The 24479-nt window shown below is 38.5% G+C and overlaps 1 pseudogene; it reads right to left on the bottom strand.

Annotated features, from left to right (window-relative positions):
• Positions 1 to 1785: 1785 nt before the first annotated feature.
• Positions 1786 to 12452, bottom strand: LOC114053838 (annotated as a pseudogene).
• Positions 12453 to 24479: the final 12027 nt, after the last annotated feature.

Raw genomic sequence — 24479 nt, 5'->3', positions numbered from 1 at the left:
TGAAGCCTTTATCAAAGACACTGGTTATGAAAAATTCTTTCCCAGTTTTCTGCTTCTCTCCTAATCTTGGTTGCATTTGCTTTGTTTGTACAAAAACTTTTCAAAAGTAATCAAAATTATCCATTTTGCATTTCATAATGTTCTCTATTTCTTGTTTGGTCATAAATTCTTCCATTCTCCATAAATCTGACAGGTAAACTATTCCTTACTCTCCCAGTTTGCTTATAGTATCAGCCTTTATATCTAAATCATGAACCCATTTTGACTTTATTTTGGTACATGGTATAAGATGTTGGTCTATGCCTAGTTTCTGCCATACTATTTTCCAGTTTTCCCAGCAATTAGAGAATCTTCACCCCAGCATTTGTTATGCAAGGGTTTATCTAACACTAGGCTACTCTGTTTGGTTACTTCTGGTCTTGCTTACCTGGTATGTTTCACTGATCAACTTTTCTATCTTTTAATCAACACCATATAGCTTTGATGATTACTAATCCATAATATAATTTGAAATCTGGTTCTCCTTTGTTCTTTTTTGTTCCTACTTTTTTATTATTAACCTAGAGGTTCTTAGTTTTTGTTTCTTCAGATAAATTTTGTTATTATTTTATCTAGTTATATAAAGTAACCGCTCAGTAGTTTGGTTGATACAGCATTAAATATTTCAATTGATTTATAAATATTAGCATGGCCCAGACATGAATAATGAATATCTCTCCAATTCTTTGTCATCTTTTACTTTGTTAAAAGCTTTTTTGTTATTGTAGTCAAATTAGTCTTGGTTCTGTCTTGGTAGACAGATATTGAACCTCAGATATTTTGCACATTTTTTTAGTTATTTTGAATGGAATTTCTTTTTCTAGCTCTTTCTTCTGGGTTTTGTTAGAAGTATAAAAAAAAGATTGATTTTATTGTGTGGGTTTATTTTTCATTCTGCTCCATTACTTGTTACTAAGTATTTTGATTACTTTTTTCATTGAATCTCTAAGATTCTCTAAGTGAACTATCATATTATTATGAATAGAGATATTTTCCCTCCTGTTTAACTATGGTTATTCCCCTAATTCTTTATTCTTGCCTTATTGCTAAAGTTAGCATTTTAAGAGCTATATCAAAAATAGTAGTGATAGTGACCATCTTTGCTTTACCACTGATCTTACTCAAGGTTCATTTCTATTACAAATATTGCTAGCTCTTTATGCTACTCTTTATCATATAAAGAAAAGGCCCACTTATTACTATCATGTTTAGTGTTTTAATATAAATGAGTGCTACATTTTTCAGTCTTCTATATCTATTGATACAATCATGTAATTTTTATTGCTTCTGTTATCAAGACCTATTACGTCTACAATTTTTTAAACCTTGAACCATTCTTTGTATAAATCCAACCTGTTGCAGTGAATAATCTTTTTAATATATCAGAATAGTAAAATACATTACTGTTAGAACAAATAATCCTTAGGTACTGGGCAATAGATTTCTTGGCTGGCTGAACTACATAGAATCGATGTTACTAGTGAGAGAGATCTTTAACAAGGACTAACAAGTACTGAGAATTTAGAAAACATTTCCAACTCTTTTTTTTTTTGGTGGTTACATTAATTTACTGAAACCATATATTTGCTTTCCTCCGAATGGTTCCCTTGTTCCAGGAAAGCTTTGTAATCAGCACTAACAGGAATCATTGCATTTTCCCTTTTAATGATTTAAGTAAACCTTTCTTTCATTAAGATGTCTTCTTTAGTAAGAGAATTTAAATGTGTTTCTTCTTTGTGAATTTCATCAGTTGTGTATGTGCCTATTTTTCTTGTTGTACTGATGATAAATGATAAAGATGATTATTGCAAATACGATACCTGCAATAAGAACTATCACGATAATGATGCCGACACTTAGTCCCTGTGGTTCTTTATTAGGAGGAAGCGGAGGCCCTGGTTGACTTGAGACAGGTGGTTCTTTACTGGGAGGTTCTGCATGACACACTGGAAGTGCAGGGCTCCAATTATTATCAGCTTCACAGGTAATTCTGCTGTTACTTTTAAAGATATAACCATCTTTACATTCGAAATCAATTGTGTCCTTCTAAGTATGAAAGGATCCAAATCCTGTTATCTGGATTGCATCGTCAACTTTTGGAGTTTTACATCTGACTTCTTTACATTTAGGAGGCGACTTATTCCATTCTCCATCTTTATCACAAAAAAATGGTGCCATCTCCAATAAGTGAAAGTCGATCTCGACTTCTTGAATTGCAGCCGTAAGTCACTACTTCACCATAAGTAAAGAAATCCTTGTCAACCCCATTGTGCTTCCCATCTTGGATAGTTGCAGGTGGTGCACAATTATTAACTGGATTATTGTTACAACCTTCTGAGAGAAATGATTAGTAATAACCAGTTACAGGGGAGATCCAGGCTTTTTTCCAGTCGTTTGAAGCTGAGTCTTTGAAGGTCATTGCTGACTTCTGCCAAAAATTTACCCCACCTAGACCATCTTATCTAGGTGAATTCTGGAGCGCAGTGTTCTACACTTCCAGCTCTTTAGAAACGTACAAATCCATCCAGAGAGCGTCTATAGCTTGAAACTAGCATTTTATTTTATTTTTTTATTTTTAGGCTATTGAGATTAAGTGACTTGCCCAGGGTCACACAGCTATTAAGTGTCAAATATTTGGTCCGAGGCCAGATCTGAACTCGGGTCCTTCTGACTCCAGGGCCAGTGCTCTATCCACTTGCCACCTAGCTGCCCCATGAAACTAGCATTTTTAACAGTCGGATTAAAGCTATGAAGAACACAAGAATCCTGAAAATAGGAGGAAATTAGGTTGTTGTCCTAGGTCCAGCTTAGCCAAAAAAATGAAGAAAAAATAGATAGTGGGGACTGATCCTGCTGACCTGCTTCTCGACAAAAGAGGAAAGAATTTTTGTTACAAATTTAGCCCGCAGGGAACTAAGCGAATACCTTTACCTCTTGGGGCAGAGAGAGGAATTTCCTTTCTTTTATTTTTTTAATTTTTTTTTTATTTTTAGGCAATTGGGGTTAAGTGACTTGCCCAGGGTCACACATCTAGTAAGTGCCAAATGTTTGGTCTGAGACCAGATTTGAACTCAGGTCCTCCTGACTTCAGGGCCAGTGCTCTATCCATTACACCACCTAGCTGTCCCTATAAACTTATTTTTTTTTAAAGGCAATTGGGGGTAAGTGACTTGCCCAAGGTCACCCAGCTAGCCAGTGTCTGAGGCCATATTTGAACTCAGGTCCTCCTGACTCCAGGACTGGTGCCCTATCCACTGTGTCACCTAGCTGCCCCAGGCATTTCCTTTCTTGCACCTCCATCATTCCAGGCACCAAGGAACTGAACTGTCACTCAGAAGAAAACATCCTATCCATCAGTCAGAAAATCAGTTCAAAAAAGTTGTAGGGGCATAGGTGAGGGGAGCAGAGACATACACTCTAAAAAGACATGACTCCTGAGAAAGTCACATTAAGATTGTAGTTTTGAGGAGCGTGATTTTGTTGTTCTTCAGTCATTTTGACTCAGATCCCACTCTTTGTGACCCACTTTGGGGTTTTCTTGGCAAAGATCCTAGCATGATCTGCCATTTCCTACTCTAGCTTATTTTACAGATGAGGAAACTGAGGCCAAAGGATCAAGTGACTTGCCCAAGATCACACATCAAGGAAGTATCTGAGGCCAGATTTGAATTCAGAAAGATGTCTTCTTGACTCTAGGCTTGATGCTCTATCCACTGCACCGCCTAGCTGCCCCCTACCTATAGCACAAAGAAAGCACTTTGAATGGGTGAATGAATGTAAGCAACAGTATTATTGGAGATTCCTACACGCCAAGTAAATAAAGAAGTCATCAGGGATCACTCAGGGATTTTGTGTTTCTGGGGGGAGATAACAGATAAAGAGAATGGTGGCCATTGGGGTATTTGAGCTTCAGAAATCACAGAGATGGTGAATAGAGGCATGGAGGAGGAATGACAGTATTGATTTGATGACTATTCCTGAGCTGAGATGCACAGCATGGTTAAGGCTGTGAGATACGTGATTTGGTTAAAATACGTCAGCTATTGTCTTATTATATCTGACTGGGAATATCAGTGAAAGCTTCATGGAGAAATTAGCATTTGCATTGAATATTGAAGGATGAATTAGGATAGGCAGAGAAGAAGCAATGTTTTCCAGGCTTAGGAAACAAAAAAAGAAAAGGCACAGAGCTGTAAAAAGGAGATTTGAAGGGAGATGGCAAGTAGTCCAGATTTATTGGAGTACAGTATGCCTGCAGGGGACTAAAGTGAGAGAAGCTTGGTAAAGTAAGGTGGTCCCCCATTGTGGAAGGCCTTGAATGTCAACCTAAGGATTTTGGAAATCTGGGGAAGGAGCTAATAACAAGTCAATGAAGGGTTTTGAGCAGAGGAATGAGATAATCAGTTTTATGAATAAAGGAGATTAACCTGGCAGTAATATGAAATGTGAATGGAGTGGGGAGGTAAGAATGGGGAACCAGTTTGAATGCTATTGCAATATTCCAGGCAGGAGATAATGCTGGCCCCGGTTGAGCTGGAAAAAGAGACATACACCCCTGAGAGTGTGAAAACACACATTGCTCCTTTTTCTAATCAAAAGGAGATATTTTCTACTTTCTTCACCTGCTATTAACTTCTTTAGTTAGCACTAGGTCTAATTTAGGATTGCGGATTATGAATTTGAAGGGTCCTTGAAGGTCTATCTCGTTCCGTCCCAACATTTTCTGGATAAGAACTCTGTGGACTCAGAGAGGTTAAGGGACTAACTGAAGGTCACACAGGTAGTTAAGAGGCAGATTTGCATACAATATTTGTTTGTTTTTGTAAAGCCTATTGATTCTAATGACTGACTTGAGATAGTGTCTTCAGATAGCTTGCTCTAGAAATGATCTTCTTGAAAGGACCTTGCAAAGGACGAACTATTTTGAACAAAGTTAAACACACTTTTCAAACAGACATTTACATTTACTTTATTATAACCGTAAGTGAGCACCCCCAAAGGGCTTTGCTCATGGATTTGGAATGTGATTGGAATTTCAGTCAGTGACCTTGTATGCCCTTGAATACCAAGCTCAGTACCAACATGTGAGTTTTCCACCACAAGAAAAAAAACCAAACAATTGAAGTATGCCTGAGTGAATTTCAAGTGTGTGAGAGTGATTGTCTGGTGTGATTCAGGATAAAGGGGCCCTCCAGGCTCTCTGCCAAGCTGAAAAGGAGAGCAAAGGCCCTAGGAATGATAGCAATTTTAAAACTCTATGGTGATGCCAGGTTTTGTGCAGTCAATTCTACAAATTATTGGTGCATATTTCTTTCTTTCTTTTTACATCACTATTTCTTTTCTCTTTTTTTAAATTAACAAGTATTTATTTCTTCTCTTTTCCACCTTTCTCCCACAGGAGGAGGGAGGGAAAAAATACAGAACTCTAGTAAGAAATAAGCGTAGCCAAGCAAAACAAATTCCCACATTGGCCATGTCCAAAAATGTTTCTCTCATTCTGTCTATTGGTCCATCACTTTTCTGTCGCGAGATGGACAGCATTCTTCATCATGGGATTCTGGAATCATGTTTGATTACTTTGTTGATCAGTTTTTAAATCTTTCAGAATTGTTCGTTTTAAAAATAGAGATGTTATAATATAAATTATTCTCCTGGTTCTGCTCACCTCACTTAGCTCATATAAATTCGTATGAGTTCCCAAGTTTTTCTGAAGCTCTCGTTATTCATAGACCATATTTTCTTTTTATTCAATCTTTAGACTTTGTTTTTAATATTTCTCGTTTTCTCACGAAGTCATTGACTTCAGTTTGGTCCAGCCTGATTTTTAAGGAGTCCGTTACTTGGGTAAGATTTTGTACATCTTGTTCTAATTCTTTATCCTCCCTAGCTCTCATTTCTTTTTCAAATTCTTTCCTTTAGCACTCTCATTTCATCTTTATTATTTTTTTTTTTGAGGCAGTGGGGGTTGAGTGACTTGCCCAGGGTCACACACAGCTAGTTAAGTGTCTGAGGCCAGATTTGAAGTCAGATCCTCCTGACTCCAGGGCCAGTGCTCTATCTCCTGCACCACCTAGCTGCCCCCATTTTTAACTCTTAAAGAAATACAATTCTTTTTTAATTTCTTCTAGGAATTCTAATTGAACTTCTGGCCAAGGTGAAATTTTCTTTGAGGCTTTACTTATAAGTATTTTGGAATTTTTCTCCTCTCCTGGTTTTGTGTCTTGGCCATCCCTGGCATCATAATACCTCCTTTTTTGTTTGTTTGTTTGTTTCTTTGTTTACTTACTCATTCTTCTTTCTTTAGTCCTCAAATTGGGTCTTTGAGTTATGCACAAGTTCTGGGAACTTCTAGTGGGACTGTTGAGGCCTTAAATTGTCCTGACTTATCTTATCTGGGGTCCTGCTGCTGTGTTCTTTTGGTATTGAGTGGTATGTTCCTTAAGGATCATGGGGGGGGTGGTATAGTCAGACCAATAACTCTAAATTGTTAGTAGATCTTATGTAGTTTGATCAAGGGAAGCTAGGTAGAGTCAGGAAGACATGAGTTCAAATCCATCCTCAGACACTTACTAGCTGTGTGACCCTAGGCAAGTCACTTCACCATGTTTGCCTCAGTTTCCTCATCTATAAAATCAGCTGGATAAGGAAATGGCAAATCACTCCAGTATCTTGGCCAAGAAAACCCTAAATGGCATCATGAAGAGTCAAATGTGACTAAACAACACCTATATCACCTTCTATCCAAAGATAAATATAAACACCTCAAGGATAGAGACTGCTTTGTTTATATTTATCACCAGTGATTTGTACCAACTAGGCACTTAATGTTTGTTATTAAATTCTTAGCTGTGACATGAGAATCCCTCAAAATGTATTCTATTTTGGTTCTTTCATCTTGCATTTTTTCCCTTCTACACACTTTTCAGGATCCCAGAGCCATAACTACACATTTTTTCACAAAATATGGTTGGGGTTAATGGCACAAAATACCCACTTAAATGTTGAATAGAGGAGGAGTGAGGTTGACTGCTATGGGTGAAGACCCCAGGATATCTCAAAATCACCTCTAGGAAGTTTGCAACCTGAGGGAGAGCAGGATCATTGCTTGGGGGAAGATATGTGTGTATCAACTGGTAGCTTCCTGTTTTGGCAAATTATTCTTATGAATTAGGTTCTGAGCTCAGTTATTTCTATGCAGTTAACGGACCAGGAGTGGGTTTCAGCATCCTGTGCATTTTGGACCACCTTGATCAAAGCCGAATCCACCCTACCTTAGTTAAAGCTTTCCTTGATTCCTTTGCCTCCTTCTTTTAAAAAAATATTTAATTTTTAATTTATGGAATAAAACAAGCATTCTTATAACAGTATAATAGAAAAGATGATTGCACGTGGAATTGCACATGAACAACTTGCTACTCCTTTTAAATATATAACAAAGTTATCATGTAAATTTCTTTTTTTCCCTTTTTTCTTCCCTCCCCTCCCCTCCCCTGCCCTAGAGATAGCTACCATTAGACTCTTCTTAACTGCTCATCTGGACTACTGACTATCAGATTTAACTTGTCCTTGGGCAGCTGGGTCTTCCTTGTACTTGGCTCCCTGTCTAGTCTCTGACCAATCTTGTCTTAACCTGCAATTAACTATACACCCTTTGCTTTCTGCGTGTCTGTCTACCTGGTTTCTGACTCACCGTTTTTTCCCAGACCTTCGGTTTGTGCTCCCATGTTCCTGTCTACCTACCTGGCCCATTACCTAGTTTAGATACAGCCTCGGCACATTCTGAGTCCTCCAAGTCCCAGATTCCTCTCTTGTCTCAGGACAGACACGTGATTATGTACATGTGAAAACAGTTCTTTGGTTTGTGGTTCTTCCTAGAACCTGTCTTTTGTGGTTTTGCCTTTTAATCTTATGAATTCCTTTGCTCAAAAGGAGCCGCCTGGTCTTTATTACTCCTCCCCTAGCTGGCCCGCCTCCTGTTACTCTTTCCTAATATTCAGCACACTTTGATTCATTGATGCTCAGCTATGATTACTGTGCCCTTAAAAGCCTTTCTTCTGCCTGTTTCATCTGCAGTTGGTCCCTTCAGTTTTATTCTCCTGAGTGGCTAAGAAACCAGTTCTTGACTGTGCGCCATATAGCATGTCCAATTCAGAAGAGCATCCATTCAGTGATGGTACCCTGGCTGTGTGCCAGGACCTCATTGCCTGTTAATGCAAAGTATGACTCAGGGATGACACAGATAGACTGCTCAAGGAAGTAGATACAAAGTCAGTGGCAGATCTAAGTCTCAGGTTCATGAAGAAAACTGACTTTGGCTATGTCTTTATAATCTTTTATCTTAACCTGGAGTGAGATGACTTGTTTGTGTCATTCTCTGTCTGCCACTCTTCCCAAAGACATGCCAAAGTTTTCATTTACTATTTCACTTGTTTGTCTATAAGATGAATGAATGTATGAAAAAGCATTTAGTCAGGGCTTACTATGTGCTATGTGAGGCAGCCAGGTGGTTCAGTGGTTAGAGAGCTGAGCCTGAAGTCAGGAAGATTTGAGTTCAGATTCAGCCTCATTTCTAGCTGTGTAACCCTGGGAAAGTCACTTAACCTCTGCCTGCCTGAAGGAAATGGCAAACCACTCTCTTTGCCAAGAAAACCTCATGGACAACATTGGTGTGATATGGTCCACAGGGTCACAAAGAGTTGGACACAACGGAACAATGGAACAACAACAACAACAAAATGTGCCGTGCGCTAAATACTGAGAATCATTATGATCCTTTTTGTTAGTTGTCAGCCCCAGTAAAGACCTAGGTTAATTTTGGTTGCCACATGTATTCACAGGACAGAACTTTAGCGATATATCAAATTTAATGGTAGGAAAAGTATCAGTTCTTTCTCTCTTAACATCTCAACAGCCACTGAAGCATGACTGTCTTCAGACACAGAGTCTTGTCATCTATACATATAAATAATTCAAATATCAGGGAGTTAGGTCGGTCGACCCAGTTTGCTATCTATAAGAGGCCACAATCTGTGGATATTGCCTGGAGACCTTTGCTCTAGGAGAGGTTGTGAGTGTGGATGAAGGGTGTAGTTTCCTAGTTGGTCCTTGGAGTAAGTTCTCTATATTTCTCAGATTGCTGCTACCTTTCTCCCCCAGCTCTGCCCCTTTTGCGGGCAGCAGTACTTGCCTCATTAGTCCAGGTGGTGTGGGTCAGTATGGATTTATCTAATTAGAGTCTCACCTCAAATGTCAATCAACTAGGAAACTACACCCTTCATCCTGTTCTGCTATATTTCAGTGAACTCTAATCACAAGGAACATAGTACAAAAGCATGTCTTAGGTGTAAATTGTCTTTACTGATGATAAATAAAGGGAATATTCAAAAGAACTAGCACATGGGCTCCACACTCACAACCTCTCCTAGAGCTAGACCAATCTATATGTAATTCCCAAACTCAGGAGTTCCCAAATGCAATACAAATCAGCCATGCCCAAAAGGAGCTGCAAGAGTCCCAAAAGTTGAATTTAGCAAATGTCCCCAAAGCTTTCCCATTCATGACCCAACTCTCACATCAGATTTCTCACTCAGCCTCCCCAAGTGCCCCACTCAAGTCAATTTAGGAGCTCAGGAGCCAGGGCAACTCAATGGGTCTCTGGCTCCTTCTCCAAGGTAACTGCCAAAATTTGAATTCAGACTTGATTTCTCCAGTAGCTGATTTTCTTCCATGACCACTCCACTCTGGCCACACCTCTGACCCTTCCTACCTTGACTCTGCCCCACCACTACCACCACCACCAGCTTGGATACTCAGCTTTATCTTTGCAGTCTTATCACTGGAAAGTGAGGACTGGGTCAGAACAGGCTCTCTCCTGACCCTGATGGAGGGTATGCCTTCTCTTTCTTCTCTGTCCCTGAAAAAGCCTTCACACCAGCAGTACCTTATGTTCTTTCCCAAACTTTTGCTTCATCTCCTCTAGTAACCTCTATGAGTTTATTGATTGCTGCCAATTCTAGCACCTCTTTCAGTAATTTGTTTTCAAAATTTCATTATCCATCAGAATGAATATTAGCTAGAAAGCCATACACTAAAAAATTCTTCTCACATTAAACCTTGACTGCCACAGAAACCCTATGGTTGCTGGTGGGAAACCCTGGGAGTGTGGGTGAAAGAGTCTATTTCCACCAATCTCAGAACTTTAGTGGCCATCTGGTCCAACTTGTAATGAGATAATCTCCTTCATAGCATACCTAACAAGGGAACACCTAGCATACCTGGTATACCTACGATGAAAGGGAACCAGCTACCTCCAGAGGCAGCTTATTCTCCTTTGGGATAGTTCTAATTGTGAGAAATTTGTTTGTAATATCAAGTCTAAATTCTACTTTGGGAGTACCCTCGGTATTAAGAATTTTTCCTAATTGTCAAACCTAATAGATTCTCCTTTTTCAACATCAACCCATTCTTTATGGTTCCAAACAGAATGAGTCTTATTACTCTTCCATGTTACAGACCCTCAAAACCCTGAAGGCAAATAACATGTCAACAAAAAGCATTTTTAATTGCCCACTATGTACAAGGCAATATAAACCATCGATAGCTGGAAATATAAATACCAGATAAAATACGGTCTCCATCCTGAACGATATTTTCTATAGTGGATTCACAACATTTATACAGAGCAATAAGTTCGATATAGTTTGAGGAGCAACAGAACACTGCAAACTAAGGGGATTAAGAAAGGCTTCCTGTAGAAAGTGAGCTTGGCATGAAGCTAAATAATCTACGAGGCAGAGGTCAGAAGGTAGTGCATTCCAGAAATATGGGACAGAGGTGTTGAGGAGAAGATGAAATGTTAGCTTTGGGGAACGTCAAGTAGATTAATTTGCTGCAATTTGTAGGCAATGAAGGGGAGTAATGAAAAATATCTAGCAAAGTAGGTTGGAGCCAGATTGCTAAGGATAGTTAATGCCAAAATGAAAAGTTTATATTGTATCATGTAGGCAATAGGCATCCAGTAATAATTCTTGAGTATGAAAGGGACACAATCAGACTTACTTTAAGAAAATTATTTTGGCAACTCTGTGAAAAACAGTTTGAAAAGAGGAGAGACTGGAAGCAGGGAAACCATTAGGATGCTATTGTAATAGTTCAGGTGAGAGGTGATAAGGGCCCAAATTAGTGTTAACTGTATGATAAGAGAAAAGGGGATATGTGAAAGAGATGATGTAAAGTTAGATGTGACAAGACTTGGAATTATGGAGGAGAGGAAAAGTGAAGAGTTGAGGATGTCAGTCATTGCCCAATAGATTAATGGTCAAAGGATACTCAAAAGAAGAAATATAAACTATCAACAGCCATATTGGGGGAAAAAAAACCACCTCTTTATCACTAAAGTAAGAGTAACACCGGTTTGAACAACTGAACAACACCCATCAGATCTGTTAGTGGAATTGTAAATTGGTCCAACCATTATGGAAAACAATGTGGAATTATACAGTCATTAAACTGTGTAAATACCCTTTATCTCAATAATACTACTACTAGGCATATGCCCCGAGGAAGTCAAAAGCAAAGGGAAAGGACAAAATATTTAGAGTAGCACTTTTTGCTGTAACATAGAACTAGAAACAAAGTATCCATCAGTTGGGAAAGTGATGAACAAATTAGGATATGCAATTGTAATAGGATATTACTGTATCATAAGAACTGAAGAATATGATGGATTTAGAGAAACTTGACAAGTTTTATTTGAACAGATGCAGAGTGAAATGAACAGAACCAATTTATGCAGTAATATAAATAAAATTGACTTTGAAAGACTAAAGGACTCTAAACAATGTGATGATAAATCATGGCTTCAGAAGCCTAATGAAGCATATTTTCCACCTTTTGGCAGAGAAGTGATAAACTGGAAGTACAGAATGAAATACACATTTTCATATATGGCCAATGTGTATACTTATTTTAATTGACTATACTTTTTTTATTAAAAGAAAGGATGTCTGTTTAGATGGGGCAATTGAATTAGTGAGTAGGCTCTAGCCTACCTTCTTAGGGGGAAAAAGAGTAAAAGAAAGAAAAGAGAGTTGATCAAACATCTTTTAAAAAATGCAAAAAAGAGAAGTTACTTCAGAAAGGGACACAAAGAAGTAAGACAGTTGTGCTATCATTTTAAATTTAATATAAAGTTTTAACTGTATATGAAACTCGCCATTTCATATGCAATCTTCTTCCTTGTTCTTTATATGTTGAAATATTTGGGGTGAATAGAGTTCTCAGGGAGTACTAACTCCTCTGATGTGAGGACTCGCCAAGCCCTTTTTAGGGCTGCTTCTCCACTTTTGGTGTCTACCTGGCACTCAACTCTCACCTGTGGCTCCAAAAAGCTGTAGTGTGCTCAGTGGCCACATCCTGGTTAAAAACCATGCAGATGAGCTAAATCAGATTAAGGGTAACCAAAAGGGCTCAAACCTATTGGTGAGTTAGGGGGATATCTACCCCAAGTATTCCCCAGCAGAATGAACGTTTGAGAACAGTTTGTTTCAGTGACCACGAAGGCAGCTAAAACAGGCACAGTGGAGTGCTTAGTGCTTGATCAGACATTGAAGATGCCAAGGTCATCCACTGTATCCCAGGACATCACCTGTTGTCTTGACTTTTGTCCTGCCACTGGATTTCCAAGAGTGAGGTGATGATTTTGTGCAATTCTATCTCACTTTAATCCAATTCATGCACAAGTCAAGACATCACCCTGTGATATCATTGGTTCTCTTTGAAAATGAAGGATGAGCAGTAGAGCCAAGATGGCAGAGTAAAGTCAGGGACTCCCCTAAGCTCTCCCCCAAACCCCTCCAAATATCTTTTAAAAATTACTCTAAACAAATTGTAAAACAACAGAACCCACAAAAAGACAGAGTGAAACAAATGTCCAACCCAAGACAACTTGGAAGGTCAGCAGTAGAGTTATGTTGCACCAGGGTGATACAGGAATGTGGTCCAGACCAGGCCACACCGGCACAGGCCCGGCCCAGCAAATCCAGAGCAGTCTTCAGGGCAACCGAATCACTGGCAGCAGTGGCGGTTTCCAGACCTCTCAGCCCACAGACACTAAAGACAACTTAGAAGTCCAGCAGGAAAGGTCTGCCACATCTGGGTGAGAGTGGAACAGTCTAGTGCAGGCTACAGCAGCATAGCCCCAGCCCCAGCAAGCCAGGAGCAGGCCTTGAGAGTGACTGAATCACCAGTGGCAGTGGCTGCTTCCGGAGCTCTCAGCCCACGACTGCTCAGAAGGAGATTACAGGGATCTTTTTGCTAGCACTGGGGCAGGTCTCTGTTCCTTTGTCTGTACTCGGATCTAGGTCGCAGTCCCAGGGCATGGAGGAGCACTAATATACCAGAGCTTGTGGCAGCAGTGGACGGGGAACCCTCCTCACAGTTCCAGTGCTTGTGGCTGCTCACAGACCAGAGCAAAGGCCAGGCCAGGAGAATAGAAAACACTTCTCCTTAGATCATACCACCTTGGAAGAACTGAAAATATACAGGTCCCTAGAAGTATCTCTGAAAACTGCCCGAAACATCTGAATCTTGAGACAGTGGGCCCTCCACCTCGGAAGCAGAGCCCCGCTTTAACAGAGTTAAAAGTCAAGTAGTAGACTGGGAAAATGAGCAAACAACAGAAAGAAAAAAAAAACTCTGACCATAGAAAGTTACTATGGTAACAAGGGAGAAGAAAATACACACTCAGAAGAAGACAACAAAGTCAAAGCTCCTACATCCAAAGCCTCCAAGAAAAATATGAATTGGTCTCAGACCACAGAAGAGCTCAAGAAGGATTTCAAAAATCAAGTAAGATGTAGAGGAAAAATTGTGAAGAAAAATGAGAGTGATGCAAGAAAATCATGAAAAACAAGTCAACAGCTTGGTAAAGGAGATACAAAAAAATACTGAAGAAAATAATACCTTAAAAACAGACTAGGCCAAATGTTAAAAGAGGTTCAAAAAGCCAATGAGGAGAAGAATGCCTTAAAAAGCAGAATTGGCCAAATAGAAAAGGAGGTCCAAAAGCTCACTGAAGAAAATAACTCCTTAAAAATTAGAATGGAGCCAATGGAAGCTAATGACTTTATGAGAAATCAAGAAACAATAAAACAAAACCAAAAGAATGGAAAAAAATACAATGTGAAATATCTCATTGGAAAAAAAAAATAAACTGACCTGGAAAATAGATCCAGGAGAGAGAATTTAAAAATTACTGGACTACCTGAAAGCCATGATCAAAAAAAGAGCCTAGACATCATCTTTCTAGAAACTATCAAGAAAAATTGCCCTGATATTCTAGACAGAACCAGAGGGCAAAATGGAAATTGAAAGAATCCACCAATCACCTCCTGAAAGAGATCCCAAAATGAAAACTCCCAGAAATATTATAGCCAAATTCCAGAGTTCCCAAGTCAAGGAGAAAGCATTGCAAGCAGTCAGAAAGAAATAATACAAATATCCTGGAGCCGGTCAGGATAACACAAGATTTAGCAGCTTCCACTTAAAGTATCAGAGGGCTTGGAATATGATTTTCCAGAGGGCAAAGGAACTAGGATGACAACCAAGAATCACCCACCCAACAAAACTGAGTATAACCCTTCAGGTGGAAAAATGGGTATTCAATGAGAGAAAAAAACTTCCAAGCATTCTTGATGAAAAGACCAGAGCTGAATAGAAAATTTGACTTTCAAATACAAGCATGAAAAGATAAATAGGAAAGGGAAATCATAAGGGACTTAATAGGGGCAGCTAGGTGGTACAGTGGATAGAACTCTGGCCTTGGAATCAGGAGGATTTGAGTTCAAATCTGGTCTCAGACACAGAGCGCTTACTAGTTACAAGACCCTGAGCAAGTCACTTAACCCTGACTGCCAAAGCAAAAAAAAAAAAAAAAAGGAACTTAATAAGGCTAAATTGTTTACATTCCTACATGGGAAGATGATATTTATAACTCATAAGACTTTTCTCATTATTAGGGTAGTTAGAAGGAGTATATGTAGACAGAGGGCACAGGTGTGATTTGAATATAAAGGGATTTTATCTAAAAATAAAATTACGGGGTGAGACAGGAATATACTGGGATAAAGAGAAAGAGGCAGAATGGGGTAAAGTATCTCGCATAAAGGAGGCAAGAAAAAGTTTTTACAGTGGAAGGGAAAAGGGGAGAAATGAAAGAAAGTGAGTGAATCTTACTCTCATCAGAATTGGCTCAAAGAGGGAATAGCATACACATCTAATTGGGTATAGAAATCTATATTATCCTACAAGAAAGTCAGAAGGGAAGGGAATAAAAGAAGGGGGGAGTGAGGGCAGACTAGTAGAGGGGATAGTCAGGAGCAAAACACTTTTGAGGAGGGATAGGGTGAAAAGAGAGAGAATAGAATAAATGAGGGGGCAGAATAGGATAGAGGGAAATACAGTTAGCAATAGTAACTGTGAAAAAAATGTTTGAGGCAAGTTTCTCTGATAAAGGCCTCATTTCTCAAACATATAGAGAACTGAGTCAAATTTATAAAAATAAGAGCCATTCCCCAATTGATAAGTGATCAAAAGATATGATCAGTTTTCAGGTGAACTAATCAAAACTATCTACAGCCATATGAAAAATAACTCACTATCGATTGGAGAAATGCAAATTAAAACAATTCTGAGGTATTACCTCATACCTATTAGATTGGCTAATAGGACAGAAAGGGTAAATAACAAATGTTGGGGGGGGATGTGGGAAAAAATGAGACATTAATTCACTGTCAGAGTTGTGAACTAATTCAACCTCTCTGTATAGCAATTTGGAACTATGCCCAAAGGGCTATAAACTATGCATACCCTTTGACCTAGCAATCCACTACTAGGTCTGTATCCCAAAAGAGATTAAAAAAAGACCTATATGTACAAAAATATTTATAGCAGCTTATTTCTGGGGCAACGAATTAGAAATTGAGGGGATGTCCATCAACTGGGGAATGGCTGAACAAGTTGTGGTATGTAATTGTGATGGAAGACTCTTGCACTATAAGAAATGATGAGCAGGATGCTCTCAGAAAAACCTGGAAAGACTCACATGAACTAATGCAAAGTGAAATGTACTGTATACAAAGTAACAGCAATATTGTAAGATGATCAGCTGTGAATGACTTAGCTATTCTCAGTAATACAAGGATCCAAGACAGCACTGAAGAATTTATGATGAAAAATGCTATCCAGCCTCAGAAAAAGAACTGATGTTATCTGAATACAGATAGACGCATACTTTTTTAAATTTTATTTTCTTTGAGTTTTTTTGTCTACATTTTCTTTTACAACGTGACTATTACGGATATATTTTATGAGACTACACATATATAACTATATCAAATTGCTTGCCCCCCTTGGTGGGGAAGGAGAGAATTTGGAACTCAAAGTTTTAAAAACAAATGTTAAAAATTGTTTTTATATTAACTGGGGAAAATAAAATACTAAATAAAAATTTAAAAAATAAAATGCAATCATAAACATTTAGGAAAAAAAGAAAATGAAGGATGAACAGCAACAGCAACAACGATATTCAAATATTTGTTTACTGATGTTTATTAGGTTTGTAATAAAAAGAAAAGAATTAACAATCGAAGTTATGCCCACTAGGTCTTTTCTTCTCCTAGCTAAACATTCCCAGTTTCTCCAGTCAGTTCTTCAAAGGTCATTCTACATTGTGGCTGTCCTCTGTACAATTCTGTTTGGAGAACTTGTAGGAGAATACCTTTTAAGACAAATAGAGACATGAACTTTAAGACTGTCTCACTCTCCACTATGCCAAGCTGCCTCTCTGCCTCACAAGTTTTTTATGAGAAAAGCATTTCCAGGACAAACAGATAAAATGAATTTTTCCATATTGAGAACATTCAAGGTCTATGATCTCTGCTAAAGCGATTGATGGATTCAAGATGAGGAAATAGGTCCATTGTTTACCCTTTGTTCACAATTCCAGTCTCTTGCTGAATATATTGAGGACTAATGGTCAAAGTATTGGGTTTTTAAATAATCTCAGTGATACATCACAAAGTGAATTAGTGAGAGGGAACTACCCAGGTTGGTGGAATACAAGCTTGGTTTATTGGTTAACAGAAAAGTGCTGTTAATTAAAACAGAACAGAGGAACGAAATAAGTGCTTTTTTTTTTGCTACAATTTGATGTTGTATAGCACTGAAAGTGATGAAATTTAAAACAAAAAATGAATTAAGGAGAGACTCTTCCTACTTACCCCTCTTGTCCCTTCCCAGCCTGACGATGTCAGAATCTCCTAACAAACATTTCTGTAGCACCTGAAGATTTGCAAAGTGCTTTAAATATGTTTGTGATCTCAATGGTAAAAAAAAATTCCAGAGCTCTCATGATGAAAAATGCTATCTACCTCCAGAGAGAGGACTGATAAACTCTTAAGTACAGACTGAAGCACATTTTTTCACTTTCTTTGTTTTTTTGCTTTTTTTTTTGCAACATGGCTAATATGGAAATACATTAAACATGACTTCGCATATATAATGGATATCATATCACTTGGTTTCTTAATGGGTGGGGAGAGGCTGGAAGGAGGGAGAGAATTTGGGACTGAATTTTTTTTTAAATTAATGTTAACAAAAATATGTATTTGTTATTTCATCTTGGTGTAAGGGTCTGTTTTACAAAATAGAAAACAGGCAGGGAGACGTTCAATAACTCATCACACAGGCAAGACTTGAACCCAAGTCTTGTGGTGCCAGATATAATGCTCTAGAGTAAACAGTCCCATTTGTTGCTGCCATATCAAGATGGCAATCAAAAGTGGCTCCTTTCCAAGTGCATCTGTAGGGGCTATGTTATCTTGCTGCCTCTTCCATTTTCATTTATTGCTTGATTTCACAGATAAGTTCTGAACATGCTTATTAACACAGTACTCTGATCCAAAACTGAAGGACTTTTCTTGGTCCTCAGCCTTCTGGACCTCCCTATAGCATTGGGCCTTTTCGACCACCTCCTTAACATTGTCTTCTCTCTGGCTCTTCCTGACACTCCTTCCTCTGGGTTTCATTCTTACTTGCCTGACCGTGCCTTAGTCTCCTTTGCTAGAACACCCTTGCCATCCAACCACCCAAACTGTGAACGTCCCCCCAAAATCTGTCCTGGACCCTCTTCCCTTCTCCCTCCACACTATTACTTGGTGACTTCATCAGGTCACATAGACTAAATTATCATCTCTGTGCTGATGATTCATAGATCTATTTATCCAGCCCAAGTGTCTCTTCTGAACTTTAGTCCCATATCACTAACTGCATTTTAGACATTTCAGACTGGATGTCCTATAAGTATGTCAAACTCAACATGTCCAAAATGGAATTCATTATCCTCTCCTTCAAATCCCATCCCTTTTCTATACTTCCTTTTTCTGTCAAGGGTACGCTGTCTTTCAAGTTACCCAGATTTGCAGCCTGAGTGTCATTCATTCTCAGCTCCTCACTCTCACTCACCTCATATATCCAAACAGTCGCCATATCTTGTTTCTTCCTCCCAAACATCTGTTGCATCTCTTTCCTTTTCTCCACTCAAACAGTCACAACCCTACTTCAGGCCCTGATCACCTTGGTGCTTTGGAGGTAATAGCCTCCTAATTGGTTCCCCCTGCCTCAAATCTCTTTCCATTCTAATCTATCCTCCACACAGCTGCCAAAGTCCTTTTCCTAAAACATAGGTATGATTTTGCCATTCTCCTACTCTTTAAACTCCAGTGGCTCCCCAGTACTCCCCAGCAGCTTGAATTACACTTAACTAGCTGTGTAACTTTGAGCAAGACACTTAACCTCTGTTGCCTCAGTTTCCACAATTGTAAAATGGAGATCATAATAGCACCTACCTCCAGGGTTGTTGTGAGGATCAAATGAGATAATATTTATAATGGGCTTAGCACAGTGTCTGGAACATAGCAGATAGCATATAAATGGCAGCTATTATCACTAGACAAAAACTGATATCCAATGCTAATATAAAAACTGTCTCTGAATTATCTTTAAGTCTCAAATTCCATAAACCTTAACAGTGGCAGATGGATCACTGTTTTATTTGAACTCAAAGTAAAGTTAATTTTTTTCCTCTAAAAATAATTGTAACACTTGTTCTTATTTTAGGCATTTTAAAAATAGGCATGTGCATTTCTACAGTCATTATATTTTCAATAATTGTCATTTGTCTTCTGTTTTATAATAGCATATTAAACTGCTTACGTTGGGTCTGGAATGGAGGATTCAGCTACCTCAGTATCAAGAATATACTTATAGAGCAGATGTTCACTATGGTCCTAAAGTTGTCAGAAACTGATACCATTAATCCTAATTACATGGTCTTCCCAGAAAGAGCCAGGTGAAGCTGTAAACCATTTCCTGTGTATAAGCAATCTTCTCAAGCACAATCCAACATAACTGAAAGTAGCACTTTTCAGAACTGTTGAGAGTACATGCCTTGTTATATAGTCTTTGGCCATACTCTGAAAATACATTTCTAAATACACATATACTCTTTTCTTTCCCTTACCCCAAATCTCCCAAATCTCATTTTATTCTTTGACTTAAATTTTCACATTGCGTTTGATGTGGCCCAAAACAATATGAGAAGTTTTGGGGCCACTAAAAATATGCTGGAACTGATTTGGGATTACACTTTTCATTTTTGTTTTATCTTTTTTTAAAAAAAAATGTTGTCTTAATTTATTTCCACCCACTGGGCACTCAGAGATAGAATGGTGGAGTAGTGGGAAAGGGAATCAGGAGAGAGCTGGTTTGGAGTCTTGTCCATGAGAATGACTAGCTCTATGATCCTTAACCTCCCTCTCTGAGCCTCCATTTCCCTGTCTGCAAAATGGGAATTGTAATATCTCTAATATCTCTAGTAGTAACCTCACAGAATTGCTGGAAAGATCAAATACGATCATGTATGTAAAACACTTTGTAAATCTTAAAGATTTACTTATATTCGGGACAGCTAGGTGGTGCAATGGCTAGAGCTTTGGCCTTGGAGTCAGGAGGACCTGAGTTCAAATACAGTCTCAGACACATAACACGTACTAACTGTGTGACGCTGGGCAAGTCACTTAACCCCAATTGCCTCACAAAAAAAAAGCAAAAAAAAAAAAAGATTTACTTATTCAATATCTATGCTATATAATTGAATATTAAAACCCTATAATGCTGTTTTGACAGCTAGGTGGTGCAGTGGAGAGAAAGCACCTGGCCTGGAGTCAGGAAGACTTGTGCCCTCCTCTGACACCTAACTAGCAGTGTAACCTTGAGCAAGATACTTAACCTCTGTTGCCTCAGTTTCCACAATTGTAAAATGGGGATAATAATAGCACCTACCTCCTACGGTTGTTATGAGGATTAAATGAGATACTATTTATAAAGGGCTTAGCACAGTGCCTGGAACATAATAGATGGCATATAAATGGCAGCTATTATTATTAGTGTATTAGAATAATAATAATGATATTCTTGTTCCAATAATAATAGTTTACATGTATATAGGTCTGCAAAATGCTCACAAATTTATCTTATTTTAGCCTTACAATAACCATGAGAGATAGATGTTATTATTATCCCCATTTTACACATGAGAAAACTGAGGCAAACAGGGGTTAAGTGACTTGCCTAGGGTCACAAAGCTATTAAGTATCTGAGGCCGGATTGGAACTCCTGACTCCAGGACCAATATTCTATCCACTGTGACACATAGCTACCTCTTAATAATAATAATAATAACAATAATAATAATAATATAAATAGCTAACATATAGCCCTTAGTATATGCAGGCACTTCCAGGTGCTTTACAATTATTGTTTCATTTCATCCTCACGACAACTCAGGGAGTTAAGTGCTATTATTATCCCCATTTTACAGATGAGGAAACTGAGGCATACACAGACCAAGTGACTTGCCCGAAGTCACACAGAGCTAGTTAAGTACCTGAGGCCAGATCTGAAGTCAAATCTTACTGACTCCAGACCAGGATTCTATCCACCGTGCCATATAAAAAAGCACTTGTTTACTTGAGGTTTGTCACAGGGGCAGAAAAAAAAATTCAACACATTCTATATCAAAAGCAGAAATAGCCTATCAACAGACAAGCATCCCACCATCTACCTATTTCCCAAGGAATGCCTTTTTGGGTCTCATCAATGACAGAGTACTGCTTTGGAAAGAGTTGTTCTTGGGACCACCTACAAAAGGGAAGTCATTAAGACCCTGCATATGATTAGAGTTTGGAGAAGCAATCTAGAAAACGTTTAGGAACAGAAAATGAATCTGAGCACCAAGAAATGTTCCTAATTGAAGAAAAAATACTGCCAGGGCTGGGCATGTCATTAGGTCACTTTTAACAAGCCACCCCAGTCATGAAAGTTAAAGTCAACTTAATTTAGTTTTCGGTTCATCTAGTTAGATTTCCTTGGTAAGGCCAGTGAACTTTCTAGTTCAGCCACCTTTTCTGCAGTGTGTTTCTTGCCTACAGATGTGGCCACAACTATAGTAATTCCTTGGAGAACAACCAGTTTGATTTTAGTAAGGATTACCAGCAAAGCAGATTATTTGTTAAGAAGCTATTGGGGCTTATCTTCTGAATTCAATCCATTACCTCCCCCCACCCCAAACTGCTAAAGGCAGCTTCTGCTTTTGCACTGAGAAGGAAGTTGAAGCTGCTACTTCAGCTACAGGATATCTTTGACCACATCTGACTTTGCAATAACGTAAAAACCTTGGTTGCCCTTGGTAAGTGCACTACACCAGCTGTTGCTACAAAGATTTTTCATTGCTTTGTCGTTACTGTTGCTTTTCAGTGACTGTCGTCAGGTCAGGATCACATGGGGTTCAGAAAAACTACTATAACCTTTTCCATTCAAATAATTAAATAATGGAAACATAACCCTCCTTTTGAAAGAATAGGAAAGAAGTTATTTTTTTTTCAATCCCAGCACCACAGGAAAGGTATTCAAGATGTGAGCTGAGCTTTGTTGCAAAAGGGTAAGCCAGTGATGAAGATCCAGAACAGAAGTGACATCAACAGAACATAAGCACGAGGAAAGGAACATAGAAAATTATAAAAGAAAGCCCAGTAGAAGGAACTTTGTGTACTCCAAATGAGGAGGAAGCAAATTAAGTAGCAAACTCTTTTCAGAATTCACTGTTCGCAGATTAATAGCAAATAACCCACAATAGATCTAGACAAACCAGGAGAGGTGAAAAGGCTGTCTGTTTGAATGGTTTCATTTAAGAATGCAACACAATCTTTGAGCAGCCTCAGGAAGATTTTAAAGTTGAAATAAAGCCAGCTGTCAACGGGAGCTGTAATGTAGTGTAATCTAATGATAGAAATTATGAAAATGAGGATGCTTGTGGGCTTTCAGTCAATTCATTGGACACCTTAGAACTGTGGAGCAGGAATAAGAATGAAATAGGGGGAAAAAGCTGTAAGTAACTGAATAAAACTTTTGTACATAAGATATAACACTTCAAAACTATGTTCCTGGTAAAACTTTTCTAAACTCCTAAAATCCAAAGAATTTCAGTGGATTCAGAATGGAAATCCTTAGCATCTTCATGTAAAGGAGATACCCTCAAAACTAAATAAAATAGGGATGGTTGATAGTCAAGAAATATTTGTTAAGCACCTACTATGTGCTGGGCATGGTATGCTAAGTACTAGAGATATAAATATGAAAGACATGCCTTGCCCTCAAAGAGCTTACAATCTAAGGGAGTGAAGACACACCAAATAAAACTGAAAAGGTAAGAAGGGAGAGGTACCTGGCACATGATGGAGAAGTCAAAAGAAGTCCACAATGAGTACAGCCAGAGGGGAAATGAGGAGACGTCAGAGATCCCATTTATTCCCACACCAGCGGAAAACGCATACAAAAAGGACAGCTGAGTAGAGAGCTAAAACTTTCTTGTTTGAGCAGGTGAAGTCTTCCTACCAGACATTTTCACCTTAGCTAAGGTTGAAACTCTGTCAGGCCAGGAAATAAAGTCCACGGAATTTAGAATTTCTCTTGCATGAAACATTTTCCTGCAGGTGACCCAAATGACCATGAAAAGAGTCATGGTGGACCAAAGATGGCTACAGGATTTTACCAAGCACTAGAAGTGGTTTAAATGTATCATCTAGGAAAAATGTGACAGAGACAGTGTGGTAAATATGCATTAAAGTGAAGGATAATAGATGGAGCACAAAATGCATGCACTGGTAACCACAAACCAGTGAAAGAGCGAGAGAAAAGCTTCCAGTAACTTGGGCAGATCTCCTGAGGATCTATGGAAAGAAATAGACAAGAGTAACAGAATTGAGAGATGTCATGAATGGGTGGCAATCTGCACCACTGGATCAGATAATCAAGAGTTCATGGGCTGATGTGTAAGTAAAATGTCCAAACTAGACTCCCAAAAAGAGATGAATGAATGAAAGAAGAAGCGTTTATTAGGCTGAGATACAAACACAAACAAGACAGTCTCTGCTTTCAAGGAACTCACATTCTAAGAGAGGGTGAGGCAACACATATAGGGTTTGGCTGATATGAGATAAGAAAATATACCTCCTTCCCTTTTTCTTTTTGTTTTCCTTTTGTTCTTAATATAAATTTACTTTTTTATTATGAACTTAAATATCAACAAACATGGGCATTTCAATATACAAAGATCACAAAGAGGAATGTATATGAAATTGTAAACTTTTATTGCAGACTGTTTTTTAAAGTGTACCACAGCAGCCTGCTAAAAAATGTTTAACAGCCAGCTCCCTGCCTTCCTCAAGTCCTAAGACATACTTTTAAGTTTAATGAGTATTATTAACTTTTTGTATTACTTTCTTAAATCTAAATGATTCAAGTTCTGATTTATAGTAGTTGTCCAATTCTGAGGTATGAATGCTAAAAATTTAACAATCAGCCTTCACAAAGTCTGTTCGGCTGACTCCACACCCCGAGTGTACATTAAGTTTAACATAATTGTAGGGTAGTCCCAAGGATCCCAACCTTAAGTCCACATTCTGATAAAGCAGTTTTAAAAGGCTCCAAGTTTATAGCCACCTAAGTGGCTCAGTGGTGAGAGTCCTGGGCCTGAAGTCAGGAAGACTCATCTTCCTGAATTCAAATTTAGCATCAGACACTTACTAGGTATAGGACCCTGGGCAAGTCACTTAACCCTGTTTGCCTCAGTTCCTCATCTGTAAAATAAATATATCTTTGCCAAGAAAACCCCAAATGGGATCATAAAGAGTCAGACACAACTGATCAACAACAACAAAGCTCATAGTGATTCTGACATTGGAAATGTAGTTATGAAACATGTACGACTCATGATAGTGCCTCTGATTAGAGTGAAAATGGGCTAGGGAGCTGGGATCCTGGCC

The sequence above is a fragment of the Vombatus ursinus genome, unplaced genomic scaffold (assembly GCF_900497805.2).
Source record: "Vombatus ursinus unplaced genomic scaffold, bare-nosed wombat genome assembly UNPS02014812.1, whole genome shotgun sequence".
Taxonomy (NCBI): Eukaryota; Metazoa; Chordata; class Mammalia; order Diprotodontia; family Vombatidae; genus Vombatus; species Vombatus ursinus.
The sequence above is the reverse complement of the archived record's forward strand: the minus strand, read 5'-3'. Positions and strand labels throughout refer to the sequence as shown.